Source organism: Canis lupus, chromosome 13 (assembly GCF_048164855.1).
Source record: "Canis lupus baileyi chromosome 13, mCanLup2.hap1, whole genome shotgun sequence".
Classification (NCBI taxonomy): domain Eukaryota; kingdom Metazoa; phylum Chordata; class Mammalia; order Carnivora; family Canidae; genus Canis; species Canis lupus.
Genome location: NC_132850.1, coordinates 37,405,056 through 37,427,515, shown reverse-complemented (window position 1 = coordinate 37,427,515; position 22,460 = coordinate 37,405,056). Strand labels below are relative to the sequence as shown.

At 40.2% G+C, this 22,460-nt stretch overlaps 1 protein-coding gene and 2 long non-coding RNA genes across 5 annotated transcripts in view; 1 reads left to right on the top strand and 2 right to left on the bottom strand.

Annotated features, from left to right (window-relative positions):
* LOC140602917 (uncharacterized) overlaps nucleotides 1-22,460 on the bottom strand; it is a 42,219-nt gene that overhangs the window by 17,855 nt on the left and 1,904 nt on the right. The window lies entirely within an intron of this gene.
* On the bottom strand, nucleotides 14,137-21,399 carry LOC140602915 (uncharacterized). Its single transcript, XR_012005894.1, has 2 exons — nucleotides 21,263-21,399; nucleotides 14,137-20,985 (listed from the first exon to the last, which is right to left on the bottom strand). It is a non-coding gene; the product is annotated as an uncharacterized lncRNA (long non-coding RNA).
* The window catches only part of CDK17 (cyclin dependent kinase 17), a 120,408-nt gene continuing 119,445 nt past the window's right edge, over nucleotides 21,498-22,460 (top strand). For 2 of the 3 annotated variants that reach the window (XM_072773173.1, XM_072773172.1), the window contains exon 1: nucleotides 21,498-22,098. The gene's annotated coding sequence lies outside the window, so the exon portion shown is untranslated. The remainder of the gene's footprint in view (nucleotides 22,099-22,460) is intronic. The other variant, XM_072773171.1, reaches the window with a different exon arrangement.

Sequence of the window (22,460 nt, the reverse complement as noted above, 5' to 3'; positions counted from 1 at the left end):
TACTAAAGGTTGCTACACCAGCCATATTAAATCCTTGAGGGTATTTGCTATAAAATGTTATTGAAAACATTACTCAATGTATTATTTATTTAATGTACCTTCTGTAAATTCATTTTGGAATTCACGGCCAGCAAAATTTTACTTCTGGACTAGTTTTCCTCTTACTTTCTAAAACCAAGATTTATATAATGGACTATGTTTCATCTTACTGTTATGAGAGGTAAAAAATTAAAAACCAATTCAATAATTTAATTTGGACAATTAAAGCAATGTTTATCTATTTGATCCTAATATTTGTATTTTTCTCAGATTCTGACTTTTCTCCTTGTAATGAAAATAATATAGTTTGCCAGGTGCCATGCCAAGTACGTCACACGAATTATCTCATTTAACCTTTATAATAATCCTGAGTTTTACAGATGAAAAACCTAAGTTTTGAGTAATGTCAAACAGATTGTGAGTACTGGAGACTTTATTGAATCCAGGCAGTCTGACTTTTCCACTGAGCTATATTTTAATATCATATGGGGTAAGTCTCTTAAAATAATTTTGGGAAAGAATAGGAGAAAAATATATGTGTATGCTTACATGTACATACGTATATATATATATAATTATTTTAATAATTCAATTAAAATAATTTTAATTGAATTAAAAAGTAAGATACAGAGCTTGATGACCTATCTCACACATTTTTATATTTGGTGGTCATAATGAAATATGCCGAGTCCACTAACCCTTTGATTATTTGGTATAGGTGAGTTAGACTACAAATTTGGGTCAATTTACTGAGTCCATTATATAATTTAGAGTTAGAAGGACCTAAATAACAAGTAATTTTTTTTTAATGCAGTTTGAATACATGGTTAAATTTAGGATGTAAGAGATTTTATTTCAAAATTTTATCAGAATATGAGTTTGGATAAAGAATCTGCAAAGTTTCAAGTTCAAAATATGGCCCAGCACACTGCAACGAATTTCAAAGTGAGAATTCCCAGCTGCACTGCAGTAAAATTCTCTCAGATAATATTTGCCATGTTTTAATATAAGATCAGTTCCCAACAGGGAATTGGATCATGGGTTTCTAGCCTTCAAAGACTCAAGTTGAGCTCATGAGGAGAACTTTACACTTAAATTCTGCATTCTCTGTCAGCCAAGATTGCTTTTGCATTTTTATTGAAATATTTATCGACTGAAAGGAATTATTGGTATTTATTCCCAAAGCAAAGGCTATCTCTTAGGGCAGTATTCAAGACTACCTTTTCGTCACTTGTGACAAGAGTTTACATGGGCACTAGTAAGAAAACAGGGCTATTAATATATCGAGAACTGAAAAAAAATTGCCAGGAAAATTTGTTTCCCTTCACTAAAGCTACTGAGGTGAGAAAGCTCAGTAGGAGAACCTGTTTCAGCAACAAACAAAACCACAGAAGGAAATCCTCCCAGGGCATTAGGACTCATTTAGTGAGAGCAATAGCTTTTTTTTTTTTTTTTTTTTCAGAATGAACAGGTGTTTCCCCAGGAAAAAAAAAAGAAAAGAAAAGAAAAGAAAAAACAAAAAACTGCAGAGTCACCTTGCTGAGCCAATACATGATTGGAAACTGGCAAAAGCCAGATTCCTGCAGAATAACTCAAGAGGAACATAGGATACCCACACATTTATCGCAGAGTATATTTCACTTATCTGTCAGTGAAATTGCTTATCTGTTACTAAGCTTACTTGGCAATATTATTGGGAGCTTGGAGCGGGGGCGGGGGAGTAGAGTTGTTTCCAACTGAGACAACAACAAAAAAAGACTCTTTTTTCCTTCATTTTGGAAGGATTAATGGGAAAAGCACAAATTGACTCCATCATATTATTAAAATGGTCAGGAATTGAGTGAACAAATTTTAGTATGGCCAAGAGCAGCAGGGAAAAAATATGCTCTCTAAAGTAAGAAAATAACGGCCTAAGATGGTCACAAAAAACCAAGGGGCTAGAGTCTGTGCACAAGTCAGGTACATGCTGTTCAAACAAAGGTTTGCCAAATGGGAATTCCAAGATGGTTTTGCCCATTGTCAACTATGTTGTTAATGGGATAGGGGTTGGGGGAGTCATCAATTCATATGTCTAAATAGTTATCTTGCAGCAGGCTTTCAACGGTTGCTGGGTGTCAGAGTCTGCCCACTGGACATGGAGAATCTTTCAAAACCTCATTCATTGTTTTATTAGTCAACTAACATTGCCTGGGTGCCCGCTAACTGCCAGGCACTGTGCTGGGCTGAAAAGATACAGAAGTAAATAAAAGAAGGAATGATGATGGTGTGATTGGGTCTCAGGACAATGGTTTTACACCACTCAAACTCCCAAGAGCTTGTTTGACAAGAAAGAGATCAATTAGCTTCTAATAGAAAGTGTTAAGGACCTGGATTGTGAATTGGGACTGCATTCCTCATAAATACCCACTATAGAGCCTAAGTCACAGATCATAAGACTCTGGAAATACAGATTTACCACAAAGAGAACTGGATTTGTTTGCAAAATGGTACCTTCTCCAAAGATACTTCTATTCATTTCCCTTTAAATAAATCCCTCCTTCCATGGATATCCCATATTTACCCTTCAGCTAGGAATTCTGTTTACTCTCTGTATGCTTATTTCCTCACCTATGTCTTCAATTCCTTAACATCTGTGTACTGATTAAGAGCACAGCCTGAGAGGTAAGGAGACCTGGGTTTGAATGATAACTCAGCCACTAGCTGTGTGCGACTGGATCAGTTGCTTATCATTTCTGAGTTTCAAATTCCTCATCTATAAAATGAGGACAATAATAGTACTTGTCTCACAGGGTTAGTATGAAAATAAAATGAGATAATATATGCAAAACAGCTAGCCCAATTAGTTATAGCTACATAACTACTATATTCTGAAAGTATCTGCTCTCATATCAAAGTGGCATATAATCTTGACTTCTGCATGTCTCATTTTCTCCCCAGTTTTCTGTTTTGTTTTAATATGTAATTCATATTCTAAAACTAATATAATAACATTATGGAAAATTTGAAAATTAGAAGGAAAGAAACAATAACTCTTAAACTTTCCTAATATAATCACTAAAAATTAAAATTATTCCTGACATTATTACATTTGCACATCTGCTTATATGACATCTAGCTGGAATTGAAGGGAAAAAAAGTACTTCTAAACATGGCATCCTTGGCTTTTATACGCATTCTCTGTTGTTATGGGATGCGAAAGCCAGTTTGCTTACTGTGAGCCATGATTCTGGCGCCTGGCAACTAGCAGGTAAAAGGCTGAAGAAACACCTTTGCATCTCTCTACCCTGAAAATACATGAGACTGTGAGGTGCTTCTGTTACTTGTTTTGTTTTAAGAAGACTCAATTTGGAAAGGCTGGAATTTCCTAAAAGCATGCATTTTCCCCAACATTCCTGTCTAAAGGCTTCTTTTTTTTTTTTTTTTTTTAAGATTTATTTATTTATTTATTCATGAGAGACAGAGAAGTAGAGACACAGGCAGAGGGAGAAGCAGGCCCCATGCAGGAAGCCTGACGCAGAACTCGATCCCGAGACTCCAGGATCAGGCCCTGGGCTGAAGGCAGCACTAAACCCCTGAGCCACCCAGGCTGCCCCTATCTAAAGGCTTCTAATTGCATTACTAGGCAAAGGAAGCCACAGGCAAGCCTTGTGCTATTAAATGGTCAAGTTAAATTATAGCTTGGAGTAAAGGAATAATAAGGAACCAGTGTCTTTGCAAAATTAAACACTCTGCTCTGGATTTACTAACATTTTGTCTGTTACTTTGGATCAGAATGTGGAGGAATTTGCGATTACATCATTTTCTTCTTCTGAAAAGAAGTGCCAGTCATTTTCTGTTGTTTATCTGTCAAATATGTGCTGAAAAAATTTTAAATAATTTTATGAGCCCTTTTGGGGAAGCTCAAAAACCCTGAGTTACCTGGAATGGTAAAGAGTTATTTATTCAAGTAAAAACTACAGTTGCAAACAAAATTTCAGAATTATGGTGCACATGCAGTGTTTGGCAACACATCTGGTTTTTCTGCTTTGATGAAGAAAGCTTAACACACCAACATGAGTCATTGCTTTCTACATCACCGTGTGTAGGCATCAAAGCCCTTGCTAATAGTCCTGAAGAAGTTTTGCCTATTGCGGCTGAAGTCGTCAATTTCTCTAGACCTTTTGACTCTTGGGGATTTAAAACAAAAATTTATCAAGAAATGGAAGCAGAATGTGAAGTTATTCATTGGAATTCACTCCTAAAATTAACCCATAGGAAAGAAGTTGTTTGTGGCTTGATATATTTGATCACATGAATAAGGTAAGGCTTTTTTTTTTTTTTTTTTTTGGAGGAGATTCTGAGGATGACATTTTGAAACCAAAACACACACACACACACACACACACACACACACACACACAAGAACTGAAAAAGCCCTTTGGGTCAAGTTACTATTGTGAGACAAGGGATTGGAAACAGAGAAATAGGAGCCTTTCCCATACTGGAGGAGAGTCTTCAGGCTCTACTCAAAAATGATGAAACTAGTCAATTTCTCACAAAGCAGAATGTGCAGATACCTGGAAACACTACAAAACTTCTCCAAAAATTAGTTATGCTCATTTGATTTTAAAATTGAAATGTGGATTTAAAAAAAAAAAGATTTTATTTATTTATTCATGAGAGATACACACAGAGAGGCAGAGACACAGGCAGAGGGAGAAGCAGGCTCCATGCAGGGAGCCCGATGCAGGACTTGATCTCGGGTCTCCAAGATCACACCTTGGGCTGAAGGCGGCGCTAAACCCCTGAGACACCGGGGCTGCCCTGAAATGCGGATTTTAACCCTGTCTTTATTGACATATATATCATTGATGATGCAGACCTTGCAAAAATGTATAAATTCATTGACCGGAGGACACAGGAAATGATACAACTATCAGCTTGAAGCGTTCTAGAAAAATCCAATACGTCTTGCCATTGGTTGTAACCTACTTTGTTAATCCTGTTCACTTGTGGCTATCAAAATTAGGAGTAAACATTGATAGAGTATCATAAATGACCAACGCATTGTTATGTAAAGATTACTATTTAATTTCTTCTCCTGTCAAATGATGGCAGCCTTATTTAAATTTGCTTTGGGGAAGAATTTAAATTTTGATGTTTTGTATTTGCATACTGAATTTATTTCAATTACTTAATTAATGTGAATAAACAAGAGAGATGGGAAAATTTTTGTAAGTTTTTCCTGTGCGAAGGGAATCAATTTCCAATGCAATAAAATATGTAATATGAGGGAATACTTACATGCATTTTTGTAGACAATTATTTTCCTTTTCTATCAGATCAAAGAGGGGAGAATGATTCTCCCCCCAAAATAGTTAAAAACCAGGGATCTGGGGCAGCCCCGGTGACTCAGCGGTTTAGCGCCACCTCCAGCCCAGGGCCTGATCCTGAGACCCGGACTGAGGATCAGGATCGAGTCCCATGTCAGGCTCCTTGTGTGGAGCCTGCTTCTCCCTCTGCCTGGTCTCTGCATCTCTCTCTCTCTCTCTCTCTCTCTCTCTCTCCTGAATAAATAAATAAAATCTTAAAAAAAAAAAGAAGAAACATGGATATAATATAGCCACTTCATTTTACAGTGAGTAAGTGTGGAGACTCCAGAAATGAATTATTTGCCCAAAGTCACACACCTACTAAGTGTTAAAACTGCAATTTGAGCCTAGATCTCTTGTCTGAGGCCCTTATACGATGTTGCCATTATGTTTCTTCAGTGGGACATCCCACAGTCACATAAGAAAGTTCTTTGGAACCAAACCAGACCAAAACAAACCAACCACCAACAAACCTTTGTAAAAATGAAAGCTTTTGTTCCAAATGTGTTACTACCAGACTTTCCCAGCCTTGACTTCCTACCTGCCTAGACCTGCACTGATCGCCAGCTGCTAGGAAAATCCATCTGCCACTTACCCCATCTTGTTCCTGCCTGTTTTTCTTCTTTAATGACAGATGTCCTGGTTTCAAATCTACTAGCAGACTTAAGTACCTTAAATAAATAGCACTAGCCTTCACCTGGGTGTGTCTCTATTCTCTCTCTATCCTTTTTTTTTTTTTAATTTTTAAAAAAATTTTTAAGGGTTTATTTATTTGACAGGATGAGTGAGAGCACAAGGAGGGGGAGCAGCAGAGGGAGAGGGAGAAGCAGGCTCCCCAGCTGTGCAGGGAACCCGATGTGGGGCTTCATCCCAGGCCCCCAAGATCATGACCTGAGCGGAAGGCAGATACTTAACTGAATGAGCCACCCAGGCACCCCGATCTCTATTCTCTAGACTCTGTGACAGATTCAGTGTCTAGTGAGAACCCATGTTTTGGTTCATAGTCAGCCATCTTCTTGCTCTGTCTTCACAAGGCAGAAAGGATGAGGGAGTTCTCTGGGGTCTCTTTTATGGGAATATTAAACCCATTTGTGAAGGCTTCACTCTGATGACCTAGTCACTTACCAAAAGTCTCACCTCTTAATACTATCATATTGGGGTTTAGGATGTAACATATGAATTTGGGGGGGGGTGTAAACATTCAGTTTATAGCAAATAACTGTTACTAGAGTTTAGTGAGTTCTGTAGTAAGTATCTTATGGCAATATGCTAAAATGGACCCTTTGTTTGAAAAAGAAAAAAAACATTAGGACGCCTAGGTGGCTCAGCAGTTGAACGTTTGCCTTCCCCCCAGGGCGTGATCCTGGGGTCCCAGAATTGAGTCCCACATCTGGTTCCCTGCATGGAGCCTGCTTCTCCCTCTGCCTGTGTCTCTGCCTCTCTCTCTGTGTGTCTTTCATGAATAAATAAATAAAACTTAAAAAAAAAGAGAGAAAATGCTAATTTAAAGCCTTTTCATCTTCAAGTGTATGAAAGTCATGTATTTTTCTCATTTAACTTAATGAAGTATCTTTTTTGGAATATGAATTACTTTGAGTCCAAGAGCTTTTTTAAAGTTGCTCATCAAAACAGAGTTGAAATTTTGACTCTCAGTCTGTAGTTCCTATCTGCCACTTTGAAGATGGGGTAGGCCTTTTGAAATAAGTCTGCTTTTAGTACATGAACAATACTTAATAACATTAACCATCAATATCAGTATCAATCTGGTAGTGAGAGCTGTACAAGCATGCCTATGTCCTTACAACCACTCTGCAAAGTAGAAAGTATTATCTCAATGTATAGATGAGCAAATAGAGGTCAAACAGGTTAACTTGCTAAGAGATATACTGTTAAAAAATGGCAGGGTCGGGGATCCCTGGGTGGCGCAGCGGGTTAGCGCCTGCCTTTGGCCCAGGGCGCGATCCTGGAGACCTGGGATCGAATCCCCCATCGGGCTCTCGGTGCATGGAACCTGCTTCTCCCTCTGCCTGTGTCTCTGCCCCCCCCCCCTCTCTCTCTCTCTCTGTGACTATCATAAATAAAAAAAAAAAAAAATTAAAAAAAAAATGGCAGGGTCGTGAGACTGAGCACCGTGTCTGCTCCATGCTGAGTGTGGAGCCAGCTTAAGATTCTGTTTCTCCCTCTCCCTTTGCCCCTCCTCCCCCTCAAAAAAAAAAAAAAAAGTGTCAGAGCCACTTATTATGTTACTTAGAATAAATATTTTTTAAAAAATATTTTTTAAAAAAGATTTTATTTATATTTTTGGGAGAGGGAGAGAGAGTGAGCAAGAGAGAGAACACAAGCAGGGGTAGAAGGAGAGGGAGAAGCAGGCTCCCTGATGAGCAGGGAGCTCTAAGCTGGGCTCCATCCCAGAACCCAGGGATCATGACCTGAGCCAAAGGCAGATACTTAACTGACTGAGCCATCCAGGCACCCCCAGAGTAAATATTTTTAAAAAAATTCATACCAAGCCCAATATTTAGACACAACCTTTCTTATCACTAAAAAATGAGTGTAGTTTAGAGGAAGTTCAGGAAAAACATGCCTACTGCTGGGAACCCCAAACACTTTTGTCGGCCCCTAGTCCAATTTCTACCCTCTGCAAATGGGAACCCAGTAGGTTGGAACAGCAGGAAGTGAAATCAAAGTAGGTGAACTTGAAAGGATAAACTGAAACAGAAGTCTATCTAGGAAGTCAACAGTGTGCAGGGCAAATGATAGCAGAGGCAGCCTCAATTTATCCAGACTCAGCTTGCTTGAAAGCATGGCCGTAACCAGCAATAGAGAAGAGCAATTAAATGACACAGGTAGCAACTGACTGGGCAAGAGCACAAGGCAGGCACCCCTCCCTTCAGCAACTTCCAAACACACTCTGGGGAAGATTTTTGCAGAGATGTGGGGGGGAGCCCTTGAAACACAAGTTACCCTAATATGATAAAGTTGCCAGTAAAAATGATGATCATGAAGACAACAGGAACAAGTGTTTAAGATAATGGTAAGTCGAGAACATGATACAAAATCATCTGTGAACTATTAAAACATATATGAATATGAAATAAAGGCTGGAAAGCAATACTCCAAAATGATAAAAGTCACTGTGTTGTGATTGAAGAGTTATGGGTGGTTTTTTTTCTTTTCTAATCTTTCATAATATTGTTACAATTTTTAAAGAGTTTTTACCAAAAAAGATGGTAGGTGAAGAGAACATTTAATTAACATTTTTATATTCTATAAGAAAAAGAGAAAGTTCTTAAAAACAGTAATAATTTTTTCCTTCATTCTTCCTTGTCATCTTTTCAAAGTCTACCTCAATCTGCCTCTCATTCCAATTCATTCTGTGTTTCAAATGAAACAGATTGTTCCCCCTCAGGCTGAGTTATGATATAGCTTGAGCATATTGTGTTTTGCTGGCTTAGGTGTCACTTGTGTGAGCCATACAGACGTGCCTAACTCTGAGTTAGAAGTACCTGACTTGCAAAAAAAAAAAAAAAAAAAAAAAAAAAAAAGCTAAGGCATCCAATTTGTAAGACCGCAGAAGGCATGAATCAGATACAAAAGCACAGACAATGTTTCTTAGGTGAAGAAATAAAAGAACTTAGATGCCAAACTTGGGAGTGAGGTTGTTTTATTTATCTTATTTATTTAAATTTTATTTGGTTAACATACAGTGCAATATTGGTTTCTGGAGTAGAATTCAGTGATTCATTGCTTACATACATCACCCAGTACTCATCACAAAAAGGGTCCTCCTTCAACCATCTATCCCATCCCCCCACCCATCTTCCTCCATCAACCCTGTTTGTTCTCTATTGTTGAGTCTCTTAAGATTTATTTCTCTCTCTCTCTTTCCCCTCCCTTCCCATATGTTTATCTGTTTTCTTTCTTAAATTCCTCTTTTGAGTGAGATCACATGATATTTGTTTTTCTCTGACTGACTTACTAAGTGAAATGTAGCATAATATACTCTAGTTCCATCCACATCATTGCAAATGGCTAGATTTCATTCTTTTTTTAAAGATTGATTTATTTATTTGAAAAAGAGAAAGAGTGGGGAGGGGCAAGGACAGAGGGAAAAAGAGAGAGAATCCTTAAGTAGACTCCCTACTAAATATGGAGCTTGATGTGGATCCCATATCCCCTGAAGTCATGACCTGAACCAAAATCAAGAGTTGGCCACTTAACCAACTGAGCCACCAGGAACCCCAAGATTTCATGCCTTTTGATGGCTGAGCAATATTCCATTGTATGTATATAACACATCTTTATGCATTCATTGGTAGAGTGAGGTTGTTTTAGTTGAGAAAGTTGGAAACTTGAATTTAGGAAAAGGAAATAGATTACTTCACATTTATGGGCCTATGCGATAAACAAAAAGTAAATTTTTAAAAAAGATTTTTAATTTATTTATTCATGAGACACACACACACAGAGAGAGAGAGAGAGAGAGAGAGAGAGAGAGAAAGAGGCAGAGACACAGGCAGAGGAAGAAGCAGGCTCCATGCGGGGAAGCTTGATGTGGGACTCGATCCCAGGTCTCCAGGATCATGCCCTGGGCGGAAGGCAGGCACTTAACCACTGAGCCACCCAGGTGTCCCAAAAAGTAAATTTATCTCCAAAGATTACTTAAAAATAAATTTGTTAAGGATTTACAGCATATCTCTATTGTAAAATAAAATGTTTAAACTTTTTGTTTTTTAAAGATTTATTTACTTATTCATTGAGAGAGAGAGAGGCAGAGACACAGGCAAAGAGAGAAGCAGGCTCCATGCAGGGAGCCCAATGTGGGACTTGATCCCCAGATCTGGGATCATGCCCTGGACTGAAGGCAGACACTCAACCACTGAGCCACCCAGGCATCCCTTAATCTTTCTAATGAAAGTTTACTACTGATCTTAATCTTACTATACATAAACCCTAGACCCAAAATTTATATGACTCTGCAGACATAACTATATCTTTAATTATTTAAAAATAAAGGCCTAATCAGTAAATCGAATTTAAATTTGGTAATTTAAAACTTTAGTTTTCATAGTATTGCCTTGCATCCAAGATTCATAAGGAATGGTATAGCATAGCACATCTACAATTTGGCAAAGCATTAGAGGCTATTTCAAAGTGTCCTGATTACTTTTTTCCGTTATCTGTTTATAAAATCACTCATTTTAAGAGAGACACGTGGAGGCACCTGGGTGGCTCAGTGGGTGAGTACGTGACTTTCAGCTCACGTCATGCTCTCAGGATTCTGAGATTGAGTCCCACATCGTCAAGCCCCATATTGAGCACCGCGTTGGGCTCTGTGCTGGGCATGGAACCTGTTTTAGATTCTCTCCTCTCTCCCTCTGCCCCTCCCCTCCTTCATTCCTAAAAAGAGAGAAAGGGAGAGAAAGGGATCCCTGGGTGGCGCAGCGGTTTGGCGCCTGCCTTTGGCCCAGGGCGCGATCCTGGAGACCCGGGATCGAATCCCACGTCAGGCTCCCAGTGTATGGAGCCTGCTTCTCCCTCTGCCTGTGTCTCTGCCTCTCTCTCTCTCTCTCTCTCTCTGTGTGACTATCATAAATAAAAAAAAAAAAAAAAGGGAGAGAAAGACCTGCCTTTGTCTCTATATGTAGATTCATTGTTTTTTGAGACAGGATTACCGTTCGTAAATGAATTAATAATAATAAAGAATCAGCATTTAAAATAAATATACCAGGGATCCCTGGGTGGCGCAGCGGTTTGGCGCCTGCCTTTGGCCCAGGGCGCGATCCTGGAGACCCGGGATCGAATCCCACGTCAGGCTCCCGGTGCATGGAGCCTGCTTCTCCCTCTGCCTATGTCTCTGCCTCTCTCTCTCTCTCTCTGTGTGACTATCATAAATAAATGAAAAAAAAAAAAATTTTAAAATAAATATACCAAAAGCTATAGAAGGAGTAGCATAGCCCGTCTACCCTGCACATTCTGCTTGGTGCTAGAATATTGGGTCAAACTACATGTTGTGCATTCCATGAGGCCAGGGATTACCACTTAAGGGCTCCCACGTTCTTGATAGCACTCAATGCTAGATTCCTAATTAGTCACCAATCAGCACTTGTTGACTTATAGAAGCCATGTAATGTGGCTTGATTGCCTACTCCCTGTACTTCTTCCAGCTAGAGGTCCTCCTCTTCCTCCAAGCAGCATATTCAGACTTTTATCTTCTGCTGTTAGTTTTTCTGAGTTATGGCCAGGCCTTCTTTTCCCCTGAGACACAGAGGCCTTTGAGGACGGAGACATTGCCTTTTATTCTTCTATTCCTGACAGTACTTGGTACATTCTAGACACCAAATATGTATTGGTTGGAGGAATAATTGAATGAAATAGTAGTTTAAAAGTAAATATGAGGGTTGGAGGACTTCTAGCTCTGTTTCCTAAAATTGCTTGAGTATCTCTGACAAAATAAATTGAAGTTTATATTTGTATTTGTAAATACAAGGTATAGAAAGTAGATAAATAGGAATCTGTATTCATGTGTTCTGTTCCCCTTACAGGAAGATCTTTATACATCACAAACTATATGTGTTTTATTCATAATGTTATTATATTACTGGCCCTTCAGAATTTGAATGTTAAGTAATACTTATGACAAATAATACACTAGGATATGAGCCATCTACTCTTTTTCTAAATGGGGCTGCTAATCTTCTAGCAAAAATGTTTGTCTCCATTCCTTTTTTCTAAATATTGTAGTTCCTCTTCCTAGAAAACAGATTATTTCTCTTGAGCAGTATAAACTTAGATCTCTGCCCTCCTAGATGCATTTTTATCAAAGTATTTTTCCATGACTTTTATAGTCATGATGTGCGAGAGTGGAAGGAAGAACATTAACATTTATTCATTACCAGTTAAGTGGCAAGTATTGTGTTAGGCAACTTTATATTTGGTGTCTTGTTCAATCTCACGAAAGAACCTCTGAGATATGCCATTTTACATAAAAAAGAAACCAAAGCTCAGAAAAATTAACCCTCTTTCTCATTGTCTTATAAACAACAGTGGAGCTAAGATTTAAACCTGGGTTCATTTCACTTTGAATGTTATAGTCTTCGTTGTTTCTTTTCCTTTTTAAAAAAATTATTTAAAAAAAATAAATGATTGATTGAAGCAATTGCTATACCCAGTGTAAGGCTCAAACTCACAACCCCAAGATCAAGAGTCACATACTTCTCCAACTGAGCCAGCCAGGCATCTCCAAATCCTATAATCTTTCTACTGGATCTGTGAAGATGAATGCAAAATAAGAGAAGGCTGGAATATTTTACTTCACTATATCTAGTAATGGATAGAAGGTAGTAAAGGAAGGAAGCATAAATATATATAGAGAGGTACCTACTACCCTAATAATTGATTTAAAGTGATTTGAATTATCTAAAGATATAAAATATCTTTTTCAACAGGCTACATTACCAAAATTTTTTATCATTATGAGAAGATTATCTTATAAACAACAAAAGCAGCCTTTGTAAAATGTCTTTGCATTTCCAGGTGTACAAGAGATAATACTAAAATACTTAGCACTTCTGATGCCTTCCAATCAAACTAGAATTTGAAGTTAGATAATTGCTTTGAGCTCCAGAAAGCCATTCTGTGATCTACCTAATGACTTTCAGGGGGCCCAAAGAAACAGAATATCCTGGCCAGTGGTAAGCTTCTCTCTACCTAGAAGGAAAGCACCTTTAATTGCACAGACAGAGGTGTCTGGCTGACTTAACTAGTAGAGCATGTGACTCTTGATCTAGGGAATGTGATTTCAAGCTCCATGTTGGGTGTAGAGCCTACTTTAAAAAAATTAATTTTTTAAAAATTACATGGACGATCTACATTTTAGAATATAAAAGCAGAAAATATTTATGAGTAAACATAGAAATAAATAGTCCATTTTTTTTGGATTCTTTTTACATTGAGAAGGTGGAAAGAGAAGTGAGCTGATGGGGTACCTGGGTGGTGCAGTTGATTGAGATTGAGCACTGGACTCTTGGTTTTGGCTCTGGTTGTGATCTCGAGGTGGTGAGGTTAAGCCCAAAGTCAAGGCCTGCTTTGAGCTCCACACTCAGCTGGGGAGTTTAAGACTCCTCCCCACCAAAAAAGACTCTTTCTCCCTCTCCCTTGCTCCTCCCCCAATGTCCCCCCCCCCCATGCACATGCATGCTCTCTCTTAAATAAATGAATAAATCTGAAAAGAAAAGGAAAGGAAAGGAAAGGAAAGGAAAGGAAAGGAAAGGAAAGGGAAGGAAAGGAAAGGAAAGGAAAGGAAAAAAAAGAAAAGAAAAGAAAGAAAAGAAAAGAAAAGAAAAGAAAAGAAAGAAAAGAAAAGAAAAAAGAAAAAAGAAAAGAAAAGAAAAGAAAAGGGAGCTGACATTTACTGAATGCTACAGTCTGCTTTGAAGAAATGTTTTGGATTCACTAGGTCAATATTTTATACAGGGTCAAGTGGATGTCAGACATGGCTTGTTCGGTAATGCCCACTGCTATAGTCTTTTTCACCATGGAGAACAATCTATCAAGAAAAATATCATCTTGCTTGTGACTTTTGTTAATCTCACCTTTGAGCCTGTGGCTAGAAAGCACCTTTGGGTTAGATGGTGTGACTTCTATACAGATATACTCTCAGAAAGCATTTATAACAACGTTGAAAAATTCAGACTTGCACAGACAGGTCAGATAATGGTTTCAAATGTCATTAAACAGGACAGTGTTTGGGTCATATTTGCTCTCTCTCTTTATTAAACAGTATCATTTAGGTACAATGAACAGATAATGAACTGCACATATTTGAAGCATCCAATTTAAGGTTTTCACATATGTATACACCATTGAAGCCATCACTGCAATAAAGGAAAAAAAGAACATATTTATCATCCCCACAACTGTCCTCACACGCCTTTTTTGATTCTTCCCTCTCCCAGACTCAAGCAATCACTCATTTCATTTTTGTCACTACAGATTAGTTTGCATTTCCTATGATTTCACAAAATGGACCATACAGTGTGTGTACTCTTTCTAATCTGGCTTCTTTTACTCGTCATGATTACTCTGGGACTCATCCATGTTGTTGCGTATGTCGGTAATTCACTTCTTTTTATTGCCAAGTAGCATCCCATGCTGAGCATCACTACACCACAATTTGTTTATCCATTCATTCATGCACTTCCTGCTCTTTTTGGTTGACCCTAGTCTCCTGACCAAAATTACTTTCTCTGATTTGCAATTTCTGATGATTATACCCTTTGCATTTACCCAGTTATAGTGGACACCTGTGGTTTTGACTGCCCTGAATCCCTTTCCTCTTATATTTGTTAATAGCACTTTCTGTCCCTTGAACAAGTGCATCTCCTCCACTCCACATGGTCTGTTAGGACTCTTCTGATAAGAGAATGGATACATATGACCCAGGTTGGAGCAATTAGAGTCCTTATTTAGAATTTTCTGAATGGGGACACCTGGGTGGCTCAGTGGTTGAGCATCTGCCTTTGACTCAGGGCATGATCCCATGGTCCTGGGATCTAGTCCCACATCGGGCTCCTGTGAGGCGCCTACTTCTCCCTCTGCCTATGTCTCTGCCTCTCTCTCTGCATCTCTCATGAATCAATCAATCAATCAATCAATCAACCAATCAATCAGAATTATCTGAATGGATTGCCCTTCCTTTGGATTAGGCATTATGAGGGCAGGTCCCAGGGAGCTCAGAGAACATGAAAAGAAGTCCAAGAAAATGAGGTTGCACATGAACTGAAGCCCAGATGAGAGACTGAGTCACTATGTTCTGAGGCAGACTTCCTGGATCCAGCTGATAATAAAGTCTGCTTATCCCTGACTGTCCCCATTTTAATTAAGTGGATGGTAAGAGTGTCCTCATTTTTTTTTTTTTTTTTAGAGGGAACCTCTCTTCCCATGCTCTCAGCACATGTAACTTAGGCGAAGCAAACTCCACCTTGGCTTTAAAGGGTAGAGCATATGTGGCCAATAACTCAGCTGCCTTGGTCATGGTGACAGTTCGTTGATTCAAGTTGGGCTAATAAGCGCTCTTTATGCTACTGGGGATGTTGCTCCCTTTTTTCCGGAAGACTTAAGACAGGAAGTACTGAGTTACAAATATTGCAGCCATCTTTTGACCTAATGGGTAGACGAGCAGGGGCTGCCAAAGTCAGAGCCAAAAGGAGAAAAACCAGGTCCCAAAGACATTGTGTGGGCTGTTGGATAAGATGTCTCTGAAGCCTGCAATACCCCTGGTTTTTGAAGTTCTGTAAACAAAAATCTTTTTTCTGTAAAAGTTTTCTGAGTGGCTATTCATGTCAGTTACAAAAGAAAAAGTTGCAGTACAGGTGCTTTACATTCATTATCTCATTTAATACTTGCAACCCGGCAGGTATGTTACTACACTAATTTTATATGTGGGGAAACTCTTAGTTAAGTAACTTACCAAAATCTTACAGTGGCAAAGCTAGGATGCCCATCCAACCCAACTATTGCAAAGCTCAGTTCCTATGCAATACTGCTTCAGGGCTGGAACCCTGACCTGCTTAGCTCTGTGTTTTTCTATTCTTTCTTTCCAGTACATGAAGTTTAACACTCTGCACATTTGTGGCTTCCTTGTTGCTGAGATTAAAAAAAAATATATATATATATATATATATTTAAGATTTTGTTTATTTATTCATCAGAGACACAGAGAGAGGTAGAAACACAGGCAGAGGGAGAAGCAGGCTCCATGCAAGAAGCCCGATGTGGGACTTGATCTGGTGACTCTAAGATCACACCCTGAGCCAAAGGCAGACGCTCAACTGCTGAGCCACCTAGGCATCCCAAGATAAAAATATATTTATAAGACTTAATACTTCTCTGCCCCTGCTTTTTTACCTTTCTTATTGTCTTCTTCCACTTTTTCATTTTTAATTTCTCCAGTTTTTTCAATGTTAGATACCAAATATTTGCTCTACTCTCCTCTTCCTGGGTGATCTATGCTCACGTTGACTTGGGCAAGGAAAAGTTAGTTTACTGACAAACTTGCCCTTCTAAACTAATAGCTAAAGACAAGAAGGATTACGTCTACAAGTCATTCTGATAAATATCACTGCAAGCAAATCACTGGGGCAAATTCTGAAGATGACAAAACCAGAAGTCCTCTGCTACTTCCTCCCTTCTCTCATTTTTTAAAAAGATGAAAGGCCAGTGATCATTCTGACAAGCCCCAGGAAAATAGCTGATTGCTACATCCTCCTTTTTAACACACTTAAGAGGGAGAAAACCCTTACTGCCCTAGCTCCCACTTTCCAACAATATCTTTTTTTTAAAAAGAAAGAAATTTGTGAAATCTAAAGATGGTTTGCTGTTGTGCTTCATTTCTCAGGAAGCTCAAATCAGCCTTAAATATATTTTATTGGAAGAGCCCACCTCTGATTTCTTTCAGGAGGTAGGAAACATAAACCTAGTTAAGAGCAGTTAATATCACAAGGTTTAAAAAGGACAGAAAGAAAAACAATTTAATCCCTCCTTAGTCTTTTAATAGAGACCCATGTGGGAGCCTTACTGGAAACCTGGAGACTAACACTCCCTAAGCATTTTGTCAACACTAGAGAACAACTTTATTTTGAAACATAATGTTTGAAAATTATGTCTTCCTTAACTGCCAAGACTGAGTTTGGTTCCTGGATTCATTTCCTTTGTGAGGATACATGACATCACTTTCCTGAAAGCTTTTTATAATACTCCCTGGACTGTATCAAATCTCTTGGATGTTACTAAGCCTTTACGTTTGATAAATCTAATACTGCAAATTAGAAATTTTAGATGTAGACAGTAAAGAAATTTCTCTCCCCAAATTTGTAAGTTGTGTGTCTATGGAGATACTTTGATAATGATTTTTAAATAGAGCTGGATCTGTAACATCTCTGTAGTTAACCTTTAAAGGGATGGGCTACAGTTGTATCATTATGCAACGGTATAAGGTTATTTTGCAAAAGTTGGGTTGGTACCAAATATTTATAAAAAATAAACATTAAGGTGATGCCACCTGTTTTGTTTTTGAAGTAGGTTAAAAAATCCTTCAATATTACTCTTTTCTCATCCATAGTTTCATTTTTACTAAAAGTAAAATTATTTTGCTCAGGTGATAGTATAGGGAAGATAGTTAATTGCTGCCCTTAGCTTGATTTACTTCACTCTTATTGCAAACAAATAAATTTATTCTATGGTTCGGCCTAGCAAAATAAAGAATAAAGCCAAACAAAAAGCTTTTTTCCAATTTGATAAGTTAACTAATTTCTTTGAGAATTTTTTAGAGCTTATAATAATTGGAAATGGTTCCAGAATTCAGACATGTGGGAAATTGTTTTTGTAAATAGATGGAGCTATGTGTTGCTGCTCTAAAGAGCAGTGGTTCTCAAACTTTATTGTGTAGCAGAATCCTAGAGGACTTGTTAAAACTGTTTGCTGGGCTTCATCCCAGACTCTCTGATTCAACTGGTCTAGAGTGGAGCCTGAGAATTTTAATTTCTAAGAAATTCTCAAGTGATACTGCTGCCGCCACTGATTTAGGGATCATTGTTTGAGAACCATTAATGTAGAACAACTTAAAACAGGCTTCAGTGTCTCTCCCATTTCGTAACTTGATAATGTTTCATATTTGTTTCTCAGGCTTATGTCATTCTTAAAGTGTGAAGCACAATGAAGATTTTCTGACTACATCCCCTTCTACTCTCTCTGTCCAAAATTCAATGACCTTCAAATTCTCTCTCCTTTCAAGGACCCCCTTGTCCCCAGATTGGAGAGTAAATACCTAACGCTCCAAGAGACCAGTTTCCCAAATCGTGCTCATAAGCACATGTGTCCCGCAATATCTTCATATACATCCTGTGATGAAGCTATTCTATGGTCAAAACATTTTGGGATACACTGGTTTAACTGGAAAGAAAATTACTTTCAATCTCAGAACTTCTCAGAGTTTTTCATATACAAATGTACATGGTGAATTTTCCAAAGGGAGATGAAGTATGTGGCATTTCCCAAGTGGATTTGATCTTGGAATTCTTTCTCAACCCTCTTCCTCACCATATGCTAGGGAATATTTATTAACCATAGTTTAGGAAATGCTCTAAGTAATTTTGTAATTTACTTTATAAGGTTAAAAAAGTCTATACTACAACCCAGCCAAAAAAAGCCAATTTAGCAGACCAAAAACATCATGGGCAAACTTTAAATCAATTTAGAAGAGTAACTAAATAAATGTACTCATTATTTTGATTGTATATGACTTTTTAAAAATTGTCATAAGATCTACCCTCTTAACAAATTTTTAAGTGTGCAATATTGTTAACTACAGGCACAGATCTAGAGATCTGTACAGCAGATCTCTAGAATTTATTCATTTTGTATAACTGAAACCTTATACCTGCTGAACATCAACTCCCTATTTCTCCCATCCCACAAACCCTGGCTCTCACCCTTCTACCTTCTGTTTCTGAGTTTGACTATTTAGAATATTTCATATAAATGGAACCATGCTGTATTTGTCCTATGATTAGCTTATTTCACTTAGTATAACGTTCTCAAGATTCATCCATTTTTTTTTTAGATTCATCCATGTTTTTTACCACTTCCTCCTTTTTTGTAGCTGATAGTATTCCACTCTGTGTATATACCACATTTTCTTCTTTCATGTGACCTTTTTGTGATCAAATAATCTACTGAGGGATATAAAGAAAAGAACCCAAGGCTTTAGCCTCTGCTGTTCATCAAGTCTTTCTGAACCTTACCCCCAAGCTCTGTTCCTCCCACACAATTTCTTTTCCATTAGTTTTTCATTTTCTTCAGTATATTTCTCATGATTACAAGTTCTTATGAATTCCTTAGATGAGTTACAGATTTATTGCTTGTTTCTACCACTAGAAAACGGTTCCATGAGGGCAATATCTTGTCTGTTTTGTTCATTTCTGTATTTTCAGTGTCTAGAGCAGTGCCTGGCACATCATATATAGTCAGTAAATATTTTTTGATGGAAGGAATAAATAAATCTATACAATCATTACCTAAGTTTTAATTATGAAATGTTTATTATGGTAATAAAAGATATAGGAAGAAAAAAGGGTGCTCTTTAGCAGCTTCAGTTGAGGCAATCAGGACAATCTTTGGCTTTCTAAAGGAGTAATTCCAATCTAATAAAATAAAAGAGGAATTATTGATTTGAAACTCAGGATGTTGTTTTGTAGATTCGCTTTTTAAAAATATTTTATTTATTTATTTGACACAGAGAGAGAGAGAGAGAGCACAAGCAGGGGGAGTGCAAAAGGGAGAAGCAAGCTCCCGCTAAGCAGGAAGCCAGATGTGGGGCTCAATCCTGGGTCCAGAGATCATGACTTGAGCTGAAAGCAGATACTTTGACTGAGGGACCCAGGTACCCCTTGTAGATTAATTTTTATTACGATTTTTAAAATGATTTAAAAAATATTTTATTTATTCATTTGAGAGAATGAGCACGAGGGAACGCAAGCAGTGGAAAGGGAGAAGCAGCCTGCCCCAGGCGCCCCATGATTTTTAATATATACTAAGGGATCGAAAAAGGACAATTATTTTTTAAAAATAAGACAAGTATGTGAAAGATGCTTGGCATGTAAGCATGCCTTATATAAATACTAATTTTTCTAGTTCTCTAAAAGACCTCTAAAAATGATGCTATGTAATAGTGATGCTATATTCTTGGCATGTTACAAGTTCTCCAACTTGGACAAATTGACAAAGCATCATTAACTTTTTTTTTTTTTTAAGCACACTTGTTCTAAAGGAAAGCTTGTGTTCTATATTTGCATTTGTATAGAAATGATAAGCAAGTGTTAAATATGTGCAGAGCATAAATGTTGCTTATTTATGGATCCTGGTTAATTTTAGAGGCACGGAAATCGGATTGAAATGTATGACTTTTTTGGGTTATTACAATAGATACATTCAACTTTGCCCAACAAAATGAGAGAAAGAAATCCAGAGGCATTATTTTTAGAGGGAAAGGATTCGTCCAGGAATCCAAGAAGATAATTAGCAGAAGTCCTTAGGACATTTGAAATTGCATTAAAAATCTACGAAGACTATTTCTGAGTATTAAAATGGAAAAATATTTATATCTCACTTTAGCAGATTTTTTATGTGGTTTAAAATTTTTTCTTGTTTAGGTTGTCCACATCCGGTCCCCACTCTTGTCTTTTCTATCCTCTCATTATCTCCCTCTAGGGGTTTGTTTTTACTTTCTGCTTTTATCCTTATTAGTGGAAAAAAATGGGTCAGTATTACTTTAGTTTGTCTTCACTTTCACTCTGCTGTTCATTCCTGAACCAGCTTTTAGCCTCTGAGAAAAGAACAAAGTAAAAACATTCACAGAAACTGGGCCAACCTCTTGGCGCCCCCTCCCCCCAAGAAAACAAAACCTAACCAAGGGCAACAGAAGTTCTTCTCCGCTCTCCTATAGCACCTTGTATTTCCTTTCTCATAAAATTCAGAATTTCATTATAACCGTTTACTGAACATCTCTCACCCCAGCTCGACGCAGTCCTTTGAGGACCTAGGGCATTGCCAAGAAGATATAAAAAGGTGAAATGAACAAACGCTGCCTGCGTGCGGGAATGACTGCTGCACAGCTGCCCACCCAGGCACCCACAATAGAGGAGCAAAGGGGCCAACAACAGGCTCAGGTGTGGGCCCTTTTCTCCAGAAAACCTTTTGGTAGAGAACTGCGGCACTGGTATCTTCATTACATAATTACTTGGGTAATTTAAGCAAGAGTTTTTGTTTCGTTGGGGAGGGGGGGGGGTGGGAGGAGGATGAAGGGGCCGAATTACCGGGGTAATCTCGTTCCCGATGCCCGCGGAGTGGCTCTACCGAACCTTCTCGCCCTCTCACCTCCCTCCCGCGGCTCCAGGAGCTCGGCCGCCGGGAGCAGGGCCCCCACCCCCGGGCGGGGGGTTTCCCGGGGATACCCCGCCCCGCCCCGCCCTCCGGGCCCCGCCCCGGCCCCGCCCCCGGCCCGCCGGCCCCGCCCCGCGGCCGCCGCCAGCAGGGGTCGCGCTGCCCGCCGCGAGCCGCTCAGGCGGGGGTGGGGGAAGCTCCCGCGGCGGGTCGCTTTTCTCCGCTGCTGCTGGTTGGATCGTTTCAATAAAAGTCTTTTTTCTCGCTCGCTCGCTCGCTCGCTCGCTCTCCTCCGGGGAACAGGCGGAGGCGTCAATCCGCAGTCGCCGAGCGAGAAAGCGACGCACACGCAGCGAACGGGAGCGGCCGCCCGCGGTCTCCCGAGCTCCTCCGGGTCCGGCCGCAGAGAAGAAGGAGCCCCGGTCCGGGCGGGCCGCCTCAGCCGAGCGCCGGCACCTCCCTGCCCGGCCTCGCTCCCGCCCGGGCCCCTCCGAGGGGATTAGTGGGCTGCCCGCGCGGCCCGGCGGCCCGGCGGCCCGGGAGCCATGTTGTCCGGGGGGCTCGGCAACGCGTGAGGCACCCGCGGCCCCTCCCGAAGGCTCCGGACCCGGGCGAGGGCCGGAAGGCGGCAGCGGAGGCCTGCGCCTCGGAGGCGCCGTGGGTCCCCCGCCGGCCGCTGGGACCCGGACCTGCATCCGGTCGCCGCGGGCGTCGGCGGAGCCGCTCACCCTCCGCGCCTCGCCTGGAGACGCGGCCCCCGCGCTCGCTGGTGAGTTGGCGGCTGGCGACCGCGCGGGGCTCTCCCTGCCGCCCGGCGGACCCTCGCGAGCCCCGCGGGGCGGGAGGGCGGCCGTGGCGGGGCGCCGCGGGCTCAGGCCCGGCCGGGAAGTTGAGAGAGGCAGGCGCGGCCGGGGGGGCTCGCGGGTGCCGGCGGCCCCCGGCCCCGCGCGCGATCCCCGGGGCGCCGGGGCATTTCCGGGGCTGGGCTGGGCTGGGCTGGGCTGTGGGGAGGTGACGGGCTCCTTCGCGGAGGCGCGCGCGGTCGCCGCCACCCCCGGGGCTCGCTGCCCACCTGGACCCCGGGGGAGGCGGGGGGGCGCGAGGAGGCCGAAAGTCCCCCGAGACACAGAT